At 43.0% G+C, this 8,007-nt stretch overlaps 1 non-coding gene across 1 annotated transcript; it reads left to right on the top strand.

Moving 5' to 3' along the window:
- The first annotated feature begins 3,099 nt into the window (after positions 1–3,099).
- On the top strand, positions 3,100–3,181 carry trnas-gcu (transfer RNA serine (anticodon GCU)). Its single transcript has one exon. It is a non-coding gene; the product is annotated as a tRNA-Ser (tRNA).
- Positions 3,182–8,007: the final 4,826 nt, after the last annotated feature.

Below are 8,007 nucleotides of genomic sequence, written 5' to 3'. Positions count from 1 at the left end.
TGATCCTGAGGGAGATATCCGTGCGTGGAATGGCAGGATGTATGGAGAGTGATCCTGAAGAGGGTGTCTGAGCCTGGAGTGGAAGCTTTCCGTGGAGGTGCAGGAGTAGGTCATTCAGCCCCAGTGTTTTATAAAGGTTTAGAATAACTTATTTGCTTTTACTCTATGCCTCTATTCATAAAGCCAAGTGTCCTGTTTGCTCTTAGCAACCTTTTCAAACCTTGATCAAAAAAGATTGGTGTACATTGTCTCATTCTTCCTTGCAAACTGTATCACTTCACAATTTTCTGTGTAAAATTTTATCTGTTGTGTGAAAGCCCATTTTACCTGTGTGATTAAGTTCCTCTGAAGTGTGTTACTGTCACTGGCATAGGACACAATTCACGAGCATTCTTTGATGCTATCTCTGTGGAAAGAGCAATCTTACACTCTAGCTCAAATTGGGATTTTGTGTGTTTAGTATCTTTCCTCATCCACCAATATAAGCACAAATCTGTCTCATAATGTACGGTCTAAGAATGTGCCAATGTTGCAATGTGGTGATAAATTCTTCAGTGTCACAATGTACTCACCAACTGTTTCACTACTTTTCTGATTTCTGGATCCAAGTTTGTAGCTTTCCGCGATCTCCAGTGGCTTAGGGTTGAGCCTCACTTCAACGAAGAAACGGAAAATTATAATTTAAAGATTACACTGTCAATCATTCACATCTCTGTCTTCTCCTGAACTTCGAGTTCAAATTTGTTTGTGAAGTTGATTCACACGTTAAGACAGCACAGTCTTTGTCTTTGTGAAGGAAGTGATTTGGGAATGGCTGTTTGAAACTGTCCCTTCTTGCACAGAAATTCAGTGCAAATGCTTGATCACTCACAATTTCCTTGAGAGAAATTTGTTCACAATCGCATTCGACACGGAAACTGCCTCAGCATTAATCTCACTGAAGCAGAATGTGACCGTGTTGTATGTTTCAGAATGTTGGTGCCTTTATTTGTCGCTTTTAACCGAGACTGGGACACAGGGCAAGGTTGATCCGAGGTTGGAATATGTTATCATTCAGGAGCAAGAAAAATCAAAAGGAACAAAATAAGAAAACCCAGTCTCTGGATTTGAGAATCTGTAGATTCGCTTTGGGAAAGTGAATCAGAGCAGAATGAAGGGTGAACTGTCCAGAAGAGATGAAGACACAGCTCAGTCAACACGTTCCCCTGGTTTATGATGCTGGAACATTCCTCACACAGAAATGATTCAACCCAATGACAAACATTCTTACAGCTGATAATTTATGCTACTGATTTAAGGACTGTCTCATGTGGTTACCGAGTGATGACGAGAAGATATTAAACTTTGTTCTATGCAATCGAGCTGTGATGAAGTTTGAATTTTTCTACCTTTTATAAACAGCATTTGAAGGGTCTTGGTAACAATGTTCAGTGTTGATGAGAGTGGGGTCTGGGTGAGAAGCTGCTGAGTGTGACAGGGTCAGGACTGGATGCAGGAAGTTCTCTGACAGTCTCCCTCTATCTTTCTGATGGGTTTGAGTTGATTTACGACTGGTAGCTTTTATTTTACTTTTCTTATTTAGCGAAAGAGCACTGAAACAGGCCCTTCGGCCCACCGAGTCTGTGCCAACCAGCAACCACCCATTTATACTAATCCTACATTAATCCCATATTCTCTACCACATCCCCAACATTCTCCAACCACGTACCTACACTGCGGACAATTTACAATGGCCAATTTACCTACCAACCTGCAAGGCTTTTGGAGGTGGGAGGAAACCAGAGCACCCGGCGGAAACCCACACAGACACAGGGAGAACTTGCAAACTCCACACAGGCAGTACCCAAAACCGAATCCTGGTCGCTGGAGCTGTGAGGCTGCGGTGCTAACCATTGTGCCACTGTGCTGCTGTTGGTGTTTTGATAAATGAAGGAAGTTCCCTCCACCCATTTTCTTTGGACAGACAGTGTGGTACAAGGATGTAAAGGGTTAATGTTGAAGATAGTGGGATCAACCCCTCCCAGTGTCTGAGTGATGATGTCACAGTCACATGAGATGAAGTTTGGGAGAAGAGAGAGCAGCACCAAGGATGCTAGCTTAGCAGGCTTGATGAGTGTGTATCGAGTATTGTGCAAATTAGAAAAGAGTTCTTAGTTCTTTCAGCAGGAACTGTGTCCAGAAAATATCGAGAAACTCACAATTTTATTATTCAGGAGTCGGAACACAGATATTAATTCCAAGTGACAGTTCTGGGACCAATTAACAAAAAAAGTAGAGAATAATATTGCTGACTGATTGAAATCCCCTGGTGAGGAGACAGTTAAACAGGTGATCTGTTGGAGCATCCTTCGATCCAAGGTTTCAGCAACATTTAATCTCCCTTTTTGGTGAAATTCTCTGTTATTTGCAACTTTTTTTATCAGCTTTGATGGGCGAGTGAAAAAACTGAAAAAATTGAACAGTTCCATCCTTTCTTTTCTTCCTTCTTCTCTTCTTTCCATCAGTTTCTCTTTTCTGTCCCAGATCAATATAATGATGAGAATCCCACTTTAATCTGCTGTTTCTGGTGTTTTATCCATTCCAATCAAAATTTCAACATTCCAAACAAATCTATTTGTTATTCCACAGTGTCTCTCCATGTGTTTTATTCTGTTGTCTGCTTTCACAGTCTGTTTGATGATCAATGTTACATCTCACTCTCTGTTCTGGTGAAGATCAGAAGCAGTGATATCTGTTTACACCACCCGACAAGTCCGACTGAGGCTGTGCCTCGCTGATCATGTGGAGTTTAAGCAGTTCTTCCAGTCAGTTGGTTCAGTTGTCATTTCATGAGTAATTCGGTCATCATGACTTCATCAGTGACCTAATGGTTCAGGTGTCTGAGTGATGTTAATCATGATGTGTTGAAATGATTGTATGTTCCAGTCTTTCCGTGGTGGGTTTTCACACCGAGTAGAAACGTGTTGGACATGGTCTGGTAATGTTTCACACCGCTCCATTCCCAACTTCATTTCCTTGCAGAAGATATATTTCCATCATTGCACAGCTGGCTGCACAGCCAGGAACTCTGCTGAATGTGACAACTGTGCTCCTGCAACTGACAAGGTGGTCGAGAGGTTAAGGCGATGGACTGCTAATCCATTGTGCTCTGCACACGTGGGTTCAAATCCCATCCTTGTCGCTAGTTTATGAACTGTTTAGTGTATTGTTGATGTTTAAAGTCAGCCTCGAAACCTGTTCTTGTCAATGTCCGGACAGTGATTCCAGAATTGGTTATACTTTATTAAAATTGAGACAGACAATTGGAATTCTTCACCCAAACTGCACTGGAATGAAGATCAAATAGGGATCACGAAACAGAGCAGGATTTTTCCTCCCCTCCTTCCTTCCATCTTTAGTTTCTCTCGATTTGCACCAAGTGAAAGACAAATGGGAAAAGCAAATGGCGAGGGAGCAGATGCAGAAAATTATCCTTTGGCAAGAAATTTATTTTCAAATCTTCTTGATAGATTAAGTGAGTGAGCAATGCTTTGGCAGATGGAGTTTGAAATGAGGGGTCATCTACTACCTACGATAGATCAGAGTGTTTTTTTGTAAGAGGTGAGATGTTAGAAACGGTGGAGGAGCAGAGACCCGAATACTGAATTAATAAAAGCTAGTGGACTGGTAGAAAATAATGTGAAAAGTGAACAGAATATGAAGATTGGAACTCATGTTGCAGTGATATAAAGCTCTGTGCTCCTGAAGTAAATGTCCAAGCCCAGATTGTGGGGGAATCTGTGGAGAGTGATTTGGTTTTTATTCATTCTTGGGTGTGAGTATCGCTGATAAGGCTAGCATTTATTACCCATTCCTATTGCCGTTGAGAAGGTGGTGGAGAGCTGCCTTCTTGAACTGATGCAGTCCATATGGTGCAGGAACACCCACAGTGCTATTGGGGAGGGAGTTCCAGGATTGTGACCCAACAACAGTGAAGAAATGGCGATATCGTTCCAAGTCAGGATGGTGAGTGTCTTGGAGGGGAACCTGCAGGTAGTGAGTTCCCATGCATCTGCTGCCCTTGTCCTTCGAGGTGGTAGTGGTCACGAGTTTGGAAGGTGCTGTTGAAGGATACTTGGCGAGTTGCTGCAGTGCATATGGAGATGGTACACACTGCAGCCACTGTTTACTGGTTGTGGGGGGATTGAATGTTTAAGGTGGTGGGTTAGGTGCCGATCAAGTGCGCTGCTTTGTCCTGGATGGTGTTGAGCTTCTTGAGTGTTGTTGAGTGGGATGTATTCCATCACACTCCTGACTTGTGCCTTGTAGATGGTGGACAGGATTTGGGGTGTCAGGAGGTGAGATACTTGCTGCAGAATTCGTAATCTCTGACCTGCGCTTATAGCCACAGCATAGATGTGACTGGTCCAGTTCTGTTTCTGGTCAAGATGTTGATGGTGGGGGATTTAACGATGATAATGCTTCTGAATATCAAAAGGTAGATTTTTTTTCTCTCTCATTGGAGATGTTCACTGCTTGGCACTTGTGTGGCCAGAAGGTTGCTTGTCACTTATCAGCTCAAGCCTGAATGTTGTTCAGGTCTTGCTGCTTGCAGGCACAGACTGAAGAGTTGTGAATCATCATCTAACATTCCCACTTCTGACTTATGTTGAAGAGAAAGTCGTCAATGAAACAGCTGGGATGTTTGTGTCTCGGACACTACCCTGAAAATCTCCTGAGGCAATGTCCTGGGCTGAGATGATTGGCCTCTACTAACCACAACATCTTGCTTTGTGCGAGGTATGACTTCAACAAGTGGAGAGTTTTCCCCCTGATTCCCATTGACTTCAATTTTGCTGGGGATCCTTGATGCCACACTCACTCAAGGGCAATCACACTCACCTCTCCTCTGGAATTCCACTCTTACGTCTCTGTTTGGACCAAGATGCAATGAGATCATACGAACATAAGATCAGAAGAACTAGTAGCAGGAGTAGGCCATTTGGCCCCTCGAGCTTGCTCCGCCATTCAATAGGATCATGGCTGACCTGATCATGACCTCAATCCCACTTTCTTGCCTGCCCACATAACCCTTGGCTCTCTTGCAGATAAAAATCTTGAAGACATTCAATGACTGCTCTCTGCGGTAAAGAATTCCAAAGATTAATGACCCTCTGAGAGAAGAAATTCCTTCTTAAATGAAAAACCCCTAAATCTGAAACTATGTCCCCTCGTTCTAGATTCCACCACGAGAGGAAACATCCTCTCAGCATCTACCCTGTCAAGCCCCCTCAGAATCTTATATGTCTCAATACGTTCACCTTTCATTTTTCTCAACTCCAATGAGTATCGGTCCAACCTGCTCAAATTTCCTCATAAGACAACACCTTCATCACAGGAATCAATCCAATGAACCTTCTCTCAACTGCCTCCAATGCAAATATACCCTCCTTAAATAAGGAGACCAAAACTGTACACAGTACTCTAGGTGTGGTTTCACCAGCACCATGTACATTTGTAGCAAGACTTCTCTACTTTTATACTCCATCCCCCTTGCAATAAAGGGTAACATTCCATTTGCCTTCCTAATTATTTGCTGTACCTGCATGGTAACTTTTTGTGATTCATGCACGAGGACACCCAGATCCTTCTGCACCGCAGCATTCTGTAATCTCTCACAATTTAAATAATATTTTCCTTTTCTATTCTTCCTACCAAAGTCGATAACCTCACATTTTCCCACATTCTCCTCTATCTGCCAAATTATTTCCTGGAGCTGAGAGACCCTGGCAGAACCTAAATTGAGCATCGATGATCAGATTATTGCTAAGTGTCTGGTGCTTGATAGCACTGTTGGTGACATCTTCCATCGCTTTGCTGATGATTGATAGTAGACTGATGGGGCAGCAAGTAGATGCCTGTGTTGTCGCTCTACTGGAACAGCTTGGCTGAGGGCGCAGCGAGTTCTGGAGCACAAGTCTTCAGTACTAGAGCCGGAATGATGTTCGGGCCCATAGTCTTTGCTGTATCGAGTGCCTGCAGCTGTTTCTTGCCATTATGTGGAGTGAAGCAAATTGGCTGAAAACTGGAAGCTGTGATGCTGGGGAACTCAAGAGGCCAAGTTGAATCATCCACTGAGCAATTTCTGACTGAAGATGGTTTCAAAAGCTTCAGCTTTATCTTTTGCACTGACGTGCTCGGCTCCACCAACATTGAGGATAGGGATGTTTTTGGAGCCTCCTCATCTGGTTCGTTACTTAATTGTCGACCACCATTCATGACTGGATACCTAGTTTCTCAGGGCAGTGTCCTAGGCCCAAACATCCTCAGCTGTTTCATTGATGGCTTTCTCTTCAACATAAGTGAGAAGTGGGAATGTTCGCTGATGATTCACAACTCCTCAGATACTGAAGCAGTCTGTGCCTGCAAGCAGCAAGACCTGAACAACATTCAGGCTTGAGCTGATAAGTGACAAGCAACATTCTTTGATCTGATCCTGAGGGAGATATCCGTGCGTGGAGCGGCGGGATGTATGGAGAGTGATTCTGAAGAGGGTGTCTGAGCCTGGAGGGCAGAATCTGTGGAGAGTGGTCCTCAAAGGATGTCCGTGTCTGGAGATTTAGGATCTCTGAAGAGGGTCTCCAAGCCCGTAGCGCTGGGATCTTTGGAGAGTGATCCTGAAGTGGGTGTCCGAACCTGGAATGGCGGGATCTGTGGAGAGTGATCCTGAAGTGGGTGTCCGAGCCTGGAGTGGCGGGATATGTGGAGAGTGATCCTGAAGTGGGTGTCCGAGCCTGGAGTGGCAGGATCTGTGGAGAGTGATCCTGACGAGTGTGTGTAAACCTGGAATGGAAGCTTTCTGTGGAGGTACAGGAAGAGGCCATTCATTCCCAGTATTTTATAAAGGTTTAGCATAACTTATATGTTTTTACTCTATGACTCTATTAATAAAGCCAAGTGTCCTGTTTGCTCTAAGCAACGTTTTCAATCCTTCTAACATTGGTGTACATTGTCTCTCTGCTCCTGCACCCAGTTTAGAATTGTAACCTTTCATTTATATGGCATTCTTCCTTCCAAATTGTATCACTTCACACTTCTCTGTGTAAAATTTCATCTGTTATGTGAAAGCCCATTTTACCATTTTTTTTAAGTTCCCCTGAAGTGTGTTACGATCACTGGCATAGGACAAAATTCCTGAGCATTCTTTGATGCTATCTCCATAGACAGAGCAATCTTTTACGCGAGCTCAAATGTAGGATTTTGTGTGTTTAGTATCTTATTTCACCCACCAATATAAGCACAAATATGTCACGTAAATCTTGTTCACTGCAGTCCCTGCTGCTGTTTGCTGCCTATATTTACAGACTTTTATCTCAACCTCGTCACCATGTTCTCTAATATATTCAGGGGGCATCAGCAGAGAAAATGTTCAACAAGCCTGGCAAGTGCAAGGAAATGTTTATTTATGTCATTATGTCATGAACATAATATACAAATTTTTACATGTGTGAATCATCAAGTTGTGTCTTCATAAATGGAACCCCGTCACAATAAACACTGTCACCTTTCAATATTTAGCGGACAGGTTTGACGGCCTGATGTGTGTGATTCCCATATTAATGTGTCTGTACAAAGTTCGGGGAAAGATGGAGATATGAATAATTTACAGGGAAATCTTTTAAACATATTACCACATCTCTCACTCACAAAGATCTGCAAACACATGGATTCCAAAAGAACCTGAGTACAAAATCACCTAAAATAAACACTGCCAGAGAGACTTGCAATAACCTGTAGCTCAGGGAAAGTACATGATGTTATGGAAGGGATTCTGTTTCTTTTGTCAAAATATTTTTTGAAGAAGTCATAATCAAACTGAATAAGTGTAGGACCAGTTCTTTTTCAAGAGGGCACCAAAAGAACCAATTTGGCAACGATGTTTACTGGTTGTCACATGATTCAATTTAAGTATAGAACAGAAACCCTGGTAACAGGGAGAAATGTGGACAGAGAAGTCAGTCATGCCCC

The sequence above is a fragment of the Heterodontus francisci genome, unplaced genomic scaffold (genome assembly GCF_036365525.1).
Source record: "Heterodontus francisci isolate sHetFra1 unplaced genomic scaffold, sHetFra1.hap1 HAP1_SCAFFOLD_184, whole genome shotgun sequence".
In the NCBI taxonomy this organism is placed as follows: Eukaryota; Metazoa; Chordata; class Chondrichthyes; order Heterodontiformes; family Heterodontidae; genus Heterodontus; species Heterodontus francisci.
Note: the sequence above shows the minus strand (reverse complement) of the source record. Positions and strands in the feature narration are given on the sequence as shown.